Here is a 16,550-nt window from a genome sequence, read left to right as displayed (position 1 = left end):
ACTGGCCAGGTCCCGTAGCTTGTGTCTGACCTCCAACATGACCAACAAGGTCAAAGTCTGGGCTCGGTGCTCAGCTTCTATGATGATGAGCGTCAAGAACACACTTATCCCTTAACAAAACCAAGTGCTGATGGGAGCCGGGAAGGTGAGGAGAGAGCAACACAGAGATACAAAGAAATACAGCAGATGCAAAGAGACAGAGCTAGAGACAGATAAGCATCCAATGGTCAAGAGACAGGAAATAGCCTATGGTCAGGGAGCCCAGTTCTCAAATGAGTTCCTCAAGATAAATATCTACTAGCTAGATTGTGGCAACTGCATTGAATGGAAAGCTCTGGTTATTTAGTAATCAATGAATACTTATGCATTTATTGCTCTTAATTAATTAATACAATTACTTACACACTATTTAATCAATGCCAAGAAAATCAAATCAATATTTAGAGGATTTTGGCCAATATTACCCGTTTCTCTTTTCAATTTGCAAAATTAGCAGAGGAAGGCCATTTAAAATTTATGGTTATTCATCGAAGTCAGTTTCACTGGTTCTCACAGCCCCCTGCTTTGAACATTGTACGTGAATCCTGCCTAAAGTTCAAGTTTATTACTTAAGTATTATATAATATTATATATACATATTATTCCTTAACCATATCTCTGACCCCATATTTAAGACTCTTGCCCTTGGCGATTAATCCCCCCCCAACACACACATACACTGTGATACCATAAACAATGACAATAATAACCGCCATCTGTGTAGCATGTTAGTTTACATAAGAAAATCAGCCAAACTCCTGTACATCCCAAATAACCAGTGAACTGGCAAATCTCTCATTTCTCTCTCCACACCTTTTGCCTCTGCCCCCTTCTCTCCGCTCGCACTGCAGATTTGGGCTCCCCTGGCCTCCCCAGGATCACCAGGAATCCTGTGATTGCCTCCTCACTGGTCTCCCTACTTTGAGGGCCCTCCTTTTTTGGATCGATCTATCCTCCCAGAAGGTGCCAGAACCACCTTCCTGCAGAACAGAGCTGGCCACGTCCTCTCCTGTTCTAAAAGCTCCAATGAGGCCCTATTACTTCAAGGATCCAATATAATTTCTGTTTGTTGTTGAATATCTTTGTAACCCTGTTCTAGTCTATTTCCCCCATAATTACTCATTATTCCCTCCCACATATTCCCTGACCCAAACTGGCAATCCCCCAGCTGGTAGTATCTTCCCTCCAAATAATAATAATAATAACAATGATAATACAAGATTTTGGGAGGGGGGATGACGCACTTCCACATTCAGTACATATGGAGTCCAAGGCAAAGCGGGCTCAGCGTTAGAGAACAGACGTGACAAAGGGTGACTCACAGTTGGTGGCTGCTCCAAGTGTCGTCTCCCCTTCCTGGGGTACTCGTGGAGTAGCTTCTCTCCAGACCCTCTGTAGATCCTGAATTGGAATCCAGCCAGTCCTCAGATCTCCCCTAAATGTCGGGGTACTGGCCTGCTCTCATGCTCAGGAGCAGATGGAAAATCCTCTAAAGTTCATGATAGGAGGCCCGGGGGTCTGCTCTTCTCCCCTGCCCCACCGGCCTCCCATCAGAAAGAAACCAGACCAGTACCCCCTCCTGGGAGGGGGAGGGGGGCTCTCTTTTCTTGTTGGCTCAGATCCTGTAGCTGAGATGGTTCTGCTCCATTTTATGGAGGCCCCACAGGGTGTGAATAGGTTTTTTTGACCAACGTGGAACGAACATTCTCTGTCAACATTACTTCAGTCCAACCTCGGGCCTGCCTGAATCTAGGCTGGTCTTTGATGGATTGGATGGGTCTTGTTCACACCTGATTTGATTCCTTAAAGTTGGTAATCACTCAATGAATGCCCTGGGGCCAGATGTGATGGGCTGATTTCAACCCTGCACTTATTTACTTTTTCCTCCTCTGATGCAGTCTCCTTATCCAGACCGACTTTTATGGTTTTCTGTCTCATTAGCGTACATCCTACTGAGTCCTTCATGTGCCTCAGCCCCGGGGAGATGCCTCAAATGTTCTGGGACCCCTACTCTTCTATCCAGAGTCCCAGCTTCCCTGTCACGACTCTCAGTTGCCTCCTCACCTGAAACCCGCTCACTTCCCCACTCCTGGGCTTCCTTTAAGCCCCAGGTAACAACCTCCCTTCCACAGGAAGCTTTCCCAGTCCCTCTTAATTCCACAGCCTCCGCCCTATTCATGATTTCCTATTTATCCTGTAGATGCTCTTTTGGTGTACGTTTGTTTGAGTGCTATCTTGTCCCTTAGATTGTAAGCTCCTTGAGGGCCTCTTTTTGTGTCATCGGTGCTTACTGATGATGATGATACGATGCCTCCTGTACAGTTGGGGCTTAACAAAATTTGTGATTTATAATAACATAATTTATAATAAAAATGAGTGATTATCCCAAATGCTGGTGATCATGAGCCAGCCATTTAAACCTCTCTGAGCTCTGGTTACTCACCTGTTGAAGGACAGGGTTGGACCTGGTGATCCAGTGATCCAGTCCTTGATCTTTCATCCCAAGATTCAAATGGGGGCAGACAAAATCATGCCCCTTGGAAACAGGAACGAGACAAGCAGGCTCCTTGCTGCTAGGCCCTCTTTAATATAATACTAGAAATCGTGACAAGAAATCACCACCAAGAATAAATAAAAGGCATAAATATGGGAAAAGACATAAAAATCTCAATTTTTGCAGGTGACATAATTGTATACTTAGAAGTTCTAAGAAAATCAACCAGACAAAATTTACTAGCAGCAATCAATGAGGTCAGCAGAGTTGCCGGCTGGGAGAGAAATCGATGGAACTGTTGGGTGTTGGTGACATTCGGCAAAAAGAAAGAGTGAAATGATATCCCGGGCAAATTAGCAGCAACAACATCCAACACTTGGGTATTAATTTAATCCAGGACCCAAGAGATTTATTCAAAGAAAATGATTAAATCTTAATGGAAGAAATAAAGGCAACCATGAATGAATAAATGGAGAGACAGACCTTGTCTGGGCTCTGAAAACTAAATATAAGCCAAATGATAACATTCTCTAAATTTATAGAGAGGGATTTCATGTTGTACCAATTAAAGTTCCCCACAGGCTATTTCATGGACCTTTACAAGATGATGGTGAAATTTATCTGGAAGAGTGAGCAGGCCAGAAGACTAAGGAAAATACTCTTTTTAATAGGTTAATATTTCAAAGATCTTGAATTTCATCAGTGCGAGGACTCCCTCTGCTAACACAGCTAGCCAGCCTTCTTCGCCTGAGTCCTGTAGGAGTTGCTAAGGCTAAAATATCGGTCCCGCTTGCAGCCCAACTGAGGATGAAGCATCAGGGTAGAAAGGAAAAGGGCAAATCTCTGCAGTCAGAGGAACTGGGTCCAAATGGCACCCTGAAACTCAGCTCTTGGGTGACCAGGTCCAGAAAATCAGGGAACCACTGGGGACCTTAGTTTCCTCTTCTGAAAAATGAACTTGTTGGACTTGACGGTCCCTGAGACTCCTGCCTGCTCCACACCTGGGACCCTGGGATGTTATTCCTTTGTGGATCTGCTTCTGAATTTCTAGACTTTGTCTCTCACCCTGGGACTTCCCTCAGTGCCCAGAACCTTCTCCCCCTGGAACATCCTACAGCCTGTTCAGTCTGGAATCTTTTCACCACAGAGACCCCCTTCTTTCATAAGTAAGTTCCTCCCAGGGAATTCTTCCATTTGGGGAAGGGGCCTAGGCTGGCCAACATTCACTTCCCTTCTGGCTCCGCTTCTGACTTAGTAAACGGTTGGTAAATGTCTTGCCTCGGAGCCTCTTGGGACTTACCTGGACCCAGGCTCTGCCAACGGGGCTGTATTTGTATTGTGCTTCTCTCTGCTGAGTAGAACATGGGCTTTTTTCCCCAATAAAACCTCAAAGAATTCGGCAACCTCTCCTCATTCCAGAAGCTTTTGTTCCTTTCAAATGACATTTTAAAAAACCTCATTGACAAATTACAGAGTAACAAGATTAAAACCATGTAATATTGGGTTAAATGCAGAAAAAAGGAGAAAAATGTGTTACCACGGAAAAATATCAAACTTCAACGAAGACTTAATTCATGACAGAGGCAAGAAGACTGGGGAGAGAAGGAACATCACTGGGCCGGCTTGGCGTCTGTATGGCCGAGGTCAAGAAGAAGGAAATCTGGACACAAGCAGAAATCACTGTGATGTCTGAAGGGAAGGATGCGACAGCACAGAGCGTCTCTAGAGCCCTGGGATTGTTTCTATGGCTTCCATGGGGGATGAAGTCAACAGCAGCAGCTAAGTGAGGTTCCTAGACGGGGCAGGAGCCCCAAGGCCCAGAAGGCCACCAGTAAATGCTGATGGCCAAGGAGAGCCAACAAGCTTGGTCTGGCTGCTTCTTAGGGAAGCTGGATGATGATGATGATGATGATGATGATGATGATGATAAGAAAGCTGAATTCCCAAACTTGCATTGTCTCCGTTTTCCCTTCCAAGGACAAGATGGTCTTCTTGGGTTTCGAGGAAGACAATGAATGGCTAATGGGGCTTGGGAAGCCACAGTAAGGGGGGCATTCAGATGGCATCTGTTATCCTCAAAGGGTTCAAGCCCTCAACTAAAAGAAGTATTTCTCCCACTTTCCTGAAGGAACAGCAAGACCTGCTTTTTGAGTTATTCTTAACTTGAGTCGTTGAACATTGAAAGCTCATGAAGAATAAGAGATTCATCACAAAGGAGAAAGGCAGATTTCACCCCAAATTTCTGAAGAATGTAAATTCTTCAAAGCAGAGGACAGTGAATTTGACTTTAATTCCTGACCAAATCCAAGGGACGCTTTGTGAGTATTTAGAAAGGAAAGCGGCCATCACAGAGAAGACTCAGCCTGGGTTTGTCAGGAACAGCTCATGTTAAACCCACCTCGTTAACTTTTTTTGACAAGTTAATTAGAGAAGTAGTTTATGGGAACACTCTCGAGAGTTGGGTTTTTTTTTTATTTCCATTTTCAAGGAAGCCTTTGACAAAATCTCTCATGTTATTCTTGTAGACAAAGATGGAGGGGTGGGGGCAGCCAGTTGGTGCCGTGGATGGAGCCCCAGCCCTGGAAGTCAGAAGTGCTGGTCAGGAGAAACTTTCAAGTCTTGCCTCAGGCACTTACCACTTAATCCCAATTGCCTCAGAAAACAAACAAACAAACAAACAAACAAACAAACAAACGAATGAATAAATAAATAAAAACAAAGATGTGGGATAGACAAGATTCCATTTGGATATAATTTGGAAAAGGCCGAATGATAGGACCTGGAGAGCAGTCCTTAGTCCATCTGTTTCAAGATGGAGGGAGGTCTCTGGTGGACGCCTCGGGGAGCTTGCCCTGCGGGACCCTCATCCCAGCTAATGCGAGGGCCTTGGGGGGGCAGGTGACACAAGCTCAGAGGAACAGAGCACGATCAGTGACCCTCCGGCCTTCGGGCTAGAGTAAGGGGGAAAAAGAACAAGAACTAGCTTCACAGGTAGAGGAGGAGAGAGGTGTTAGAGACCCACTGGAAAAGGAGCTCATTTTTCTCTCCTCCTAATTCCTCCTTCTCTCTCCGCGAGGAGGGCAGCGTGTACCCGAGTTTTAGGGCAGCAGATTCCTTGCTCTGTTGCAGGCACCGAGGACAGGAAGGGGTGAGGCTGGGGCCTCTGCCCTAGTCCCACAGGCTCTAAGGGAGGTTCTCAGGGCCAGATCTCAGGGAGAAAACGCGCCAGTCGGGTTGTATCCGGATGGAGACGCCGTCATGCAGGGACGGTGAATAATAAGAGCCACGGTTTGGGTTTGGGTCTCCTGCTTATCTCACTGCATCTTCACACCCAGCCTGTAAGTGCGGGGCCTCAGCTTATCCATGGGCGAGAACCCGAGGCAGCCAGGTGGGAAGCTAGCGTTTGAGCAGGATTTGAACTCGGAGCTCCCTGAGCCCAGTCTGACACCGTCTGACAAGGGCAGGGCTGTTTGGCTGGGAAAGGGACTAGGACGCGACGCGCCGCGTGGGGGGGGGGCGAGGCAGGAGCATCTCCAAGCTTGGGCGGAAGTCGCAGACACGCGCAGGCGGGAGGGGAAGGACGGAAGCTTTCTGGTCACCAGAGCTGCCCGGAGCCAGCGGGGCCGTGTCGGAGAGGGTGGGCCCCCCGTGCTCGGGGTCCTCCAAGCGGGGGCCGCCTGGCCCTGGGCCCGGCCCGGGATGTAGGGGGGGGGCAGGGCCGGCCCCTCTCACCCACGGGGGCGGGGGGAGGGGGCAGGAAACGATGGTCCCCCGGGGCAGGCCCCGCGTCCGGGGCGCAGGCGGTCTCGCAGCGGCCCCGACTCTCGGACCGGGAGTTGCGGGCTCCGTGCGTCCTCCTCCTCCGGGGAAAGTCCCTCCGCCCCCAACCTCTGCCCGTGACAACGCTGGGCTTTTGGTCGTTGCAACAGCGCCACCTCCTGGAGCGCCTCGGAAAGGCCGACGCTCGGCCCCAGCTCTTGGCCGGAGCCCGCCCGGGGCTGCTCCCGCGGGTTTTCCACGGAAAAGTCCCGGGGCCGCAGGTTTTCCCCTGACACGAGCATCTCCCCGGGGCGGGCGCGCGCGCCGGCCCCGGGCCGCGCGGGAAACAAAAGCTCCCGGGTTCCGGCGGCGCCTAAGGGAGCGAGTCCCTGCCTCCCTGAGCCTCAGTCTCCCCCTCCGTCAGACGGGGCGGAGGAGGCCGCTGGAGGTCTCAGCCCCAAGTCGTGGGCGCTGGCGTGATTTCTGTTAAATCCTGTAGAAGCCGGCTCTGGGCCTCCGGCCGCGCGGCCAAACTGCGGCGGGATTCCTGGGACGGTTGGCGTCCTCGGCCCGGAGCGCCCCGCGGGGTTCTGGGATGGGAGCTCCTGGGGATTCTGGGTGGAGCCTGGGGATTCTGGGTGGGAGCCCTGGGGATTCTGGGATGGAAGCGCGGGGTTCTGGGATGGGAGCGCCCGGGGGGTTCTGGGGTGGGAGCGCCCCGGGGATTCTGGGATGGGAGCCCTCGGGGGGTTCTGGGATGGGAGCCCTCGGGGGGTTCTGGGATGGGGACGCCCGGGGGGTTCTGGGATGGGGACGCCTGGGGATTCTGGGTGGGAGACTCCGGGGTTCTGGGGTGGGAGCCCTGGGGTTCTGGGTGGGAGCCCCCAGGGATTCTTGGGGTGGGAGACTCTGGGGGTTCTGGGATGGGGACGCCTGGGGATTCTGGGTGGAGACCTCGGGGTTCTGGGATGGGGACGCTCGGGGTTCTGGGATGGGAGCCCTCGGGATTCTGGGGTGGGGACGCCTGGGATTCTGGGGAGACTTCGGGGTTCTGGGATGGAAGCGCCTGGGGTTCTGGGATGGGAGCCCTCGGGGGGTTCTGGGATGGAAGCGCCTGGGGTTCTTGGGATGGAAGCGCCTGGGGTTCTGGGATGGGAGCCTCGGGGGTTCTGGGATGGGGACGCCCGGGGGATTCTGGGGTGGGAGCCCCCGGGGGATTCTGGGATGGAAGGCTGGGGTTCTGGGATGGGAGTGCTGGGGTTCTGGGGTGGGAGCCCTGGGATTCTGGGATGGCTGCGCCAGCCCGGGAGCGCCCCGCCTGGGGTTCTGGGATGGGGACGCCCTGGGGATTCTGGGGTGGGAGCGCCCGGGGGTTCTGGGTGGAGCTCTCGGGATTCTGGGATGGAAGCGCCTGGGGTTCTGGGGTGGGAGCGCCCTGGGTTCTGGGATGGGAGCCTGGGGATTCTGGGGTGGGAGCCTCGGGGTTCTGGGATGGGGACGCCTGGGATTCTTGGGATGGAAGCCTGGGGTTCTGGGTGGAGCCCCGGGATTCTGGGATGGAAGTGCCTGGGGTTCTGGGGTGGGAGGCCGGGGGCGGGTTCTGGGGTGGGAGCGCCTGGGATTCTGGGATGGGAGCCTGGGGATTCTGGGGTGGGAGCCCTCGGGGGTTCTGGGATGGGGACGCCTGGGATTCTGGGATGGAAGTGCCTGGGGTTCTAAGTGGAGCCCTCGGGGATTCTGGGATGGAAGCGCCCGGGGGGTTCTGGGGTGGGAGCCCCCGGGGGATTCTGGGATGGGAGCGCCCGGGGGGGTTCTGGGGTAGTAGACAGAGAGAGACAGAGAGAGAGACAGAGACAGAGAGAGAGAGAGACAGAGAGAGAGAGAGAGAGAGAGAGAGAGAGAAAGGGAGAGAGACAGAGAGAGACAGAGACAGAGAGAGAGAGAGAGAGAGACAGAGAGACAGAGACAGAGAGACAGAGACAGAGAGAGATTGAGATCGAGATCTGCGTCATCTGAATCCCCCACCTCCCAAATTCTAAGGCAGGAGGGCAAAGCATTACCATTTAATTGTTTGCTGATTATCGTGCTTATTTTAGGTTAGACGCGGCTGAAGCGCCCAATCTGCACACACATTAGTAGTCAGAAGATGCAAGCTCCGGTCCTGCAGGTGCCTCGGTTTCCTTGTCTGGGGGAGGGGTCCCCAGGTTCCTTCTGGTTGCACTTTTTGTGTCCCACACTTCCTGGGGTCTCCGGTGAGAGCCGTGCCCAACGTGGATCATTTACAATTCGCTGCCTACAAGCAAAGCAAGTGTTCTGTCCCTCCCCAGAGCGTCCCTTGTCATCCATTGCTCAGATCAGCTGCTGTACAGACCAGGACCTCAGTTTGCCCATGTATAAGGTGGGGATATGAAGCACTTTATCAATCAGTGTCACAAGGAATCGGACACTTCTGGGGTATGGATGGTGTATGAAAATCACTATTGAGAATGTGATGTTAGTAGGAAAAGATGGCGCAGTAGACAGAGCATCAGTTGTGGAGTTGGGCCCAGGGTCACATCACCCCACCCTGTTTGCCTCAGTTTCTCATCTGTAAAATGGGCCAGAAAGGGCCATGGCAAACCGCTCCGGTATCTTTGCCAATAAAACCCCAAATGGGTCATAAAGAATTGGATGAGAGTGAAAACAACTCAATAACAAAATAACCACAACAAAAAAAGTCACCATTTGCCTTGTACACTGCTCAGTTCATTAAGTGCCTACTGTATGCTACAAAGACCAAAGAATTTTTTCTGCTTCCATGAGCCAAACAATGGGGAAAACAAGTTAGCGGAACAGAAAGGGAATCCAAGGAGAGCCCTCTGGAGTGTTCCATTGTGGATCCCATCTTGCATCTATCTGCTGCATTGACTCTGTTCTTCTTTATTTAGAGGCAGCATCGGGTGGTGGAGCACCACATCCCCATCTCTAGAGTTAGAGCAGGCTCGTTGTGCTCCGGTACAGACTAGGCAAGTCTGCCTCAGTTTCCTTGACTGTTAAATGGATTAATATTATTATGGAATATTACTGTTCTGTAAGAAATGACCAACAGGATAATTTCAGAAAGGCCTGGAGAGACACGAACTGATGCTGAGTGAAATGAGCAGGACCAGGAGATCATTATATACTTCAACAACAATACTAGATGATGACCAGTTCTGATGGACCAGGCCATCCTCAGCAACGAGATCAACCAAATCATTTCTAATGGAGCAGTAATGAATTGAACCAGCTACGACCAGAGAAAGAACTCTGGGAGATGACTAAAAACCATTACATTGAACTCCCAATCCCTATATTTATGCCCCCCACCTGCATTTTTGATTTCCTTCACAAGCTAATTGTACAATATTTCAGAGTCTGATTCTTTTTGTACAGCAAAATAACGTTTTGGTCAGGTATACTTATTGTGTATCTAATTTATATTTTAATGTACTTAACATCTACTGGTCATCCTGCCATCTGGGGGAGGGGATGAAGTGGTAAGGTGAAAATTGGAACAAGAGGTTTGGCAATTGTTAATGCTGTAAAGTTACCCATGCATATAACCTGTAAATAAAAGGCTATTAAATAAAAAAAATAAAATAAAATTCATATAAAAAATAGATTAATATTAGCACTTACTTCCCAGGGTTGTGGTGAGAACCAAATGAGATAATTTGTTAAAGAAAAAAAAAAAAACACTTAGCACAGTGTTAGGCACTAATCTGTGAAACATAAATGTTTGTGAAGCACTTTAGTTACTATTTCACTTGTTCCTGACAACAACCTTGGGAAGAGTCATGGAGACTTTTACTGGAGGCTTCCAGGCTTGGCTCTTTGCCCATTTTGCTGCCTCCTAAAGACTAACCTAGAACCTGCCAGGCTGTGCATTTCCTTGGGATTTTGGTGCTAGGCTGAGCTTCTCTGAGGTCACGCAGTGAGCTGACAAGAGCATTCTGGAACAGAACTTGAAATTATGGTAGTTTAAAAAGAGGTTAAAATGAAATCCTCCTGCCAGGACTCTCCTTCCAGGAGGTCAAAGACAAAATAAGAGGTACTTTTCCCACCAAAATATTCCTGTTTTTGGCAACAAATGCTTGGAAATAAAGCAAATGCCCAGTGACTGGGGTCTGACTGCACCAGGCAGGTTGGTGAATGTGGTGGTTATCCAAAGTGATGGCTAATCTGCATCCACAAAAAGAACCGTGGAGATTGCAGGTAAATCAAGACATACTATGTTCCCTTCTCTTTTTTGTTTTCGTTTCCCCCCGCCCCCCTCCTATGGTTTTTCTTTTGGTTCTGATTTTTCTCTCCCAACATGATTCATAAAGCAATGTCTATCAAAATAAATAAATAATTTTAAAAAATGATGGTTATTACTTGCTGTCAGCAACAATGAACAGATGAATGGGGAGAAGCATGAGAAGACATTTACGGACAGATGCAGCGGAGGAAGCAGAACTGGAAAAAAATCTGGATGGGGGATTCCAAGGACAAAAGTAGAAAGAAGAAAAATCGACCCAATGAACCATACTATCTATCGGCTTCCTAGGCTTTATTGTACGAGCCCACCATATGTTTACTGTTGGCTTAGATGTAGACACATGAGCATAATTATTGCTGTTCCCACTGGTGTCGAAGTATTTAGCTAGTCAGCTGACTATAGTTTAGTTACAAGAACCCGGCCCCAGAGAAGGTGCAGAAGCCGGGGACTGGTGGCAAGACTCAGCTCATTTTGTTTGAGCTGCTTCCCACCCACCCCCCTTTCTCCTAACCTTTCTTGCCAGGGACGGCTTGCTGGGCAGGGATAGACTCAAAAATGAAAATGATGGAAAAGCAAAGGATTAGCAACAAAAACTTCACCGGGACAAGTCTCGGAGGTGGAGAGTTGATTTCATCAAAAAGATCCCAGGATCCCAGTGATGGAGTTCAAAACCATCCAGTTTGGTCTCCGGTCCCAAGTCACTGGCAGGAGGGACTCTGGCTCCAGATTCTCCCCAGGGAAGAAGGATGGAGAAATGTCTTTCTCCTCCGGGAAGTTCTGCTCGGGGAACCCGGAGTTAAGCGTGTCGGTGGAAAAGAGAAGGGATTACTTTAGCTGCGAGGACATGGAAACAAATTTTAGCTCCCATTTTAACCGTGTGGGTCAAACAATACGCATCGATCGGAGAAAGCGAACCTATATTCAAAAACCAGGACATGAGCAACACGGGGAGCGAGGATCTATTAGGGAATAGCTCCCTTCCCCCCAAGCAAAGCAGGGAACCTATTAAAAAATAATAAAGCGAAGGTCTGGGGAGCGGGCTTTGTGCGCCTCTCAATGCCTCGGCTCTGCTGGGGGTGCCTTGCCTGCTTGCCCCCGGAGGAGCCATTATGGCAAATGGGCATGATTTTGCCCACAATATACAGTATCGTGTGAAGCCGTCCTTTATTGCCTCGAGCCTTTTCTTTCTTATAATTTATTTTAATACGTTTGGAATTATTATCCCAAACATTAGCCAGCTGGCCCGCTGGGGTGGCCTTTGCGGTTCTGGGGTGCCTCCCTTTCTAATCCTCTCCTCATGGATAATCCAGCCTAATGCTTCTCGACTGTGGAGGGGCCTGGCCCATTACTACCTGATGGTAAGAAATTCACTTTGTCCTGTGTAGGTGGCACTAATCGGGCGGTAATGAACACCTTATTTGAAGCTGCTTAGGTCAGAAAGCTATTCAGGGGATTTTCTTTTCTTCGGTTCCAATTTCTGGACGCTTACTTGTCTTTTCAATCTCTTTCCCCCAAAGCTGCAATTCAACTTGTCTTTGAAAGCTGCCCTCCCCCGTCCCTCCTCTCCACACCTCCCTCATCTTCCCCCCCTTCGCCCCCACTTTTCGAAATTGTTTTCTAGCGGGATCCGATACAGAAAAGCTTTTTATTGTGTGCCTTGGCCATGGAGCTGCCCTGCTCCTTTTTCCACCTTTGGAGCTCTGTTGTCGGCCCGGAATCACAGACTATAGAGCCGAAGGGACCCGTGGGAGCCTCTGGTCTATCCCCTGGCCCGGACAGATTCCAAATCTGAAGGGTCCTCCCAGCCCCTGTCCTTCTCTCTGAAATCCCAGGAATAGGGCAAATCATTCCTCTCGGGCCTTGGCTCCTCATTTGAAAAATAGAGTGGTCAGGAAGACCATCACAGTCTCCTGGAGCCCCGCTGATGCCATGACTTCACCAAGAAAGAAAGGGCATGGGTCCTGACGAGGTAGCTTGCCCAAGGACACCCGGGGGCGGGCACTGGGATGGAGCTCCGAAGGTTGGAAAGCACTTCATGAATATGCTTTCCTGCTACAGAGTAGGACTAGGATCCAGCTCCTCAGAAACCAAAGTCCGTTCAGAACAAAAACTTAGAAAAGATTTTACTCCATGCAAACCTTCCTGCCCCAGGGAATTCCATCAGTAAGGAGCTATCCACAGATTTCTGATCACCTGGTTTTCAAACAGTCTGGTTGCAAAAGAGATAAAAAACAAACAAAAAAAGGACCCATGTGTACAAAAATATTTATGGTAACTTTCCAAAAAATTGGAAATTGAGGGGATGCCCATCAATTGGAGAGCAAATTGGGGGATACTATTTATTGTGCTATAAGAAATGAGGACCAGGATGCTCTCAGAAAAATCAGGAAATGCTTCCATGAGCCGATGCAAAGTGAAATGTAGTGCCCAAAGTTACAGCCACACTGTGAGATGATCTTCTGTGACTGACTTAGCTGTTCCCAGCAATATAGTGATTCAAGACAGCTCTGAAGGACTTAGGATGAAAAATGCCATCCATCCCCAGAAAAAGAACTGAGGGAGTCTGATTACAGACCGAAGCATACTTTTAATTTTTCTTTCTTTTTCTTGAATTTTTTTGGTTTGTTTTTTTAACACAACATGACTATTAAGGAAATATTTTGCATGTCTACAATGTATAACCTATATCGGATTATTTGCCTTCTCAATGGGGGGCAGGGGGAGAAGGAAGGAAGAGAACTTGGAACTCAAAGTTTTAAAAATGAATGCTAAAAAGTTGTTTTGAAACATAACTGGGGGAGAATAAAATATCAAACACACAGAACCAAAATAGCTTGGTTGTCTCCATGGCTTTGCACACACACTGCTGGGCACGAAGAGCGCTCAGGGCTTCCAGTGCCCACTGAGCCCACCTTCAGGGCAGGCTCGCAGCTCTGGCTGGCGGATGTGCTGCCGAGCTCTAAATTTAACTGGGTGGTTTCCTGTGCCCCAGGTGTAGCGTTAGCAGGCTTCCTTTTCAAACATCCTTTCCTTACGGCTTCAGGAGGTGGGCGCTGGTTGACGGGTAATAGTTAGATTTGTTTTGTTCCCTTTCTTTTCGATGATGTCTAATTGTGACACCGATTCTGCTCTCCACCAAACTGTGCGGCCTTGGTCATTGTGCTTTTAGAGCCAGACTTCCTCATCACGGTGTCTCATCCATCTCCCGCCCGACGCCCTCCGCGCACCCCACACAAAGGATGCTGCCAGGGAGGGCGGAAAGTTCAGCCCCACCTTCCCTTGTCCGCTCTCAGCCCTTCCCGAGATGGGGATGCTTCCAGGCAGCCACACAGGTCCCTTCTTCCACAATAAGCCTTTCCCGTTCTCAGCTGAGGGCCCCAGGGGAGATGCAGGTATTGGGGCTCCATTGTGGATTGCCCCAAAGACGATGTGGGTGGGCACCCACCTCCAAAGTGGCACCACTGCCCCCATCCCTTAGTCAGTGGCCCTCCAAGGTTCTCCAAGGGCATCCTCTCAGCCCTGGGGGGTGGCGAGCAGGACTATTATTAACCTTATTGTATAGGTGAGGAAACAGATCCAGACAGTCAGTAGAGCCCCAGAAACTTGCACAGCTCAGACATGTTGAAGTTGGGATTTGGACCAAGGGTGGAAGAGTCTTGATCTGGGGCTAGACAAGACCTTAAGAGGCCATCTGGTCCAACTCCCCGGAGAAAGGAGGTGATTTTATTCAAGGTCCTATAAGTAGGAAGGAACTGCTCCGGGATTTTGCCATGTGCTCTCTCTATTTTTGAATGGCACCATGACGCCTTTCAGTAAACTTCGAGATCCCTTGGCTTCTTCCTTCTCCTCCTCCTCCTCCTCCTCCTCCCCCTCCTCCTCCTCCTCCCCCTTTCCCACCTGTTCCTCTTTCTCCTGGATTTTGGAGATGCTATAGCATTAGTTGAGAAAAAGTCTTCCCTTCAAGAGTCACACAGAAATCTAAGAAGGAGAGGGATTTCTGCAGGAAATGTAGGCAGGGAAAGAATGCAAATAGGCATGAATATAGCACTTCCCATGTGCCAGACACTGTGTTGAATCTTTGTTTGTTCGAATGTAGGATCCAGATGTTTCAAAGGACCATCATTAAGTGCATCATCTTTTGAGCAGGGAAAGCAAGCGTTTTCTCCCTCCTGGTTTGGGAACTTGCTGGAGTTATTACATTTTGCAGAATCGTAGGACTGGGAGGATCGCAAAGGCCACAAATCTGACTTAAAGAATCCCCCTCAACATGCCAGATGAGCAGGCATCAGGTCTTTGCCAAAGGACCTCAGGGGAGGGGGAACCTGCCATTGTGTAGGCGGCCCATTGCACGCTGGGACATTTTCCTGACAGCAAGCTTAAATTTGGCTCTCTGTAATTTCCAGCTTTTGTCAGCCAATAGGCATTTATTAATTACCTACCACGAGCCAGATACTATGCTAAGTCTCAGGGTTCAAAGAAAGGCAAAAGTAATCCCTCTCCTCAGGGAGCTTACATGTTAATGGGGGAGACACACAAAGGCAGCTGTGTGTGCAATACACATATACATACATGCACATATATATTTGTGGGCCTCATGTGTCATATCCTATTTTGTCATTTTATACATATACATATTCATTTATATATATATATATATATATATATATATATATGTATGTATAACATTAAACTCCTGGTAAATGCTTTTCTTCCTTGTCTTAGCAGAGACTAGTTCACACACAATCAGCTCTGTCTTCAGCGACTCCCTTTGAGATAGGAGTTTTTCACCATGGCTGCCCTCAGTCATGTGCCTCCTGAGCCAGGGCCAAGGGGAGCATCATAAACGATCCGTCGGCATGTCCAGGAATGGGAGGAGAGACGATGCCCTAAATTCAGAGAGGGCTCCTATTGATGGGGCACTGCGTGGAATTGCTGCTGCAATGGCTGATGGCCAGGGGTGAATATAAAACATCATGCTAGAGTACCCTGGCATCTCAGTAAAGTCAGAGCAATAGTTAGCGTTGCTACAGTCGGTGCTTTTGAAGTTTGCAATGCATTATAATAATCTTGTAAAAATGGGAGTGCAGGTATTGATTCTCCTCCTTCTGCAGATCAGGACAACTGAAGCCTACAAAGCTTGTCTCTATCTGTATGATCTTGGACAATTCACCCTTTTCCTATCTGTAAAATGGGGATAAGAAGATTCGCATCCCTGGGTGCTCATGAGGAAAACACTTGGTCAGCTTTAAGGGCTCTTGGTGTAAACTAATTAATATTGATGGAAATTTCATGGCATTGAGGATTTAATGAAGAACATTGTTTCTGTATACAGCAGACGTGTTGGAAGAAGCCAGAACTGAGCTGTGTGTCGAGCCAAACATCGGCTTTGGAGAAATGAAGCACTTTTTGTTGTATCCCAGGGTTTTCTACAGTTCGGAAAAGATCCCTGAGCTGAAAGATTTGTCTCTCATTGTGGCTTTGGTCACCGCTAAAAACTTCCTCCCTATCCCTGCCTTCACTTCTGGTCTAAGTGAACATCATGGTAGCATGTGACTGGAGAAACAACATTGCACACTGAGGGTCACTAAGACCTGAGACCCACAAAAGCACATGGCAAAGAAAAACAATGGAAACCTCCTCTTCTGGGAAAGAAGATGGAATTGGAGGAGTTGATCTAATTTGAGACTAAGTGAGGTCTCAGGCCTTGAGATCTGGGTAACTCCGGAATCAGCCCACTAGGGAGACTTCCTGGGTTAAAAGATATCCATCTTTGTGGATTCTCAAAGAATATTCACATTCAGAATGAATGAAACAAGCGAGGATCGCCAATCTCTTAATGCTACATAGAGCAGCCTTCCTGTGGAAGTGGAACTTGTGATGGGAGACAGAAAAATTAACTGCAATCATGGGACATGCTCCAATAAGGAGTGGGCAGCCTGGGAAGACACTGGAGAATCAAGAGGGAAAGGAGGAATC

General features: G+C 49.0%; 1 pseudogene; it reads right to left on the bottom strand.

The window, feature by feature from the left end:
* Nucleotides 1-6,743: 6,743 nt before the first annotated feature.
* Nucleotides 6,744-13,981, bottom strand: LOC116419561 (annotated as a pseudogene).
* Between the last annotated feature and the right edge of the window lie 2,569 nt (nt 13,982-16,550).

This window comes from Sarcophilus harrisii, chromosome 5, assembly GCF_902635505.1.
Source record: "Sarcophilus harrisii chromosome 5, mSarHar1.11, whole genome shotgun sequence".
Lineage (NCBI taxonomy): Eukaryota > Metazoa > Chordata > Mammalia > Dasyuromorphia > Dasyuridae > Sarcophilus > Sarcophilus harrisii.
This window is presented reverse-complemented; position numbering and strand designations above follow the sequence as displayed.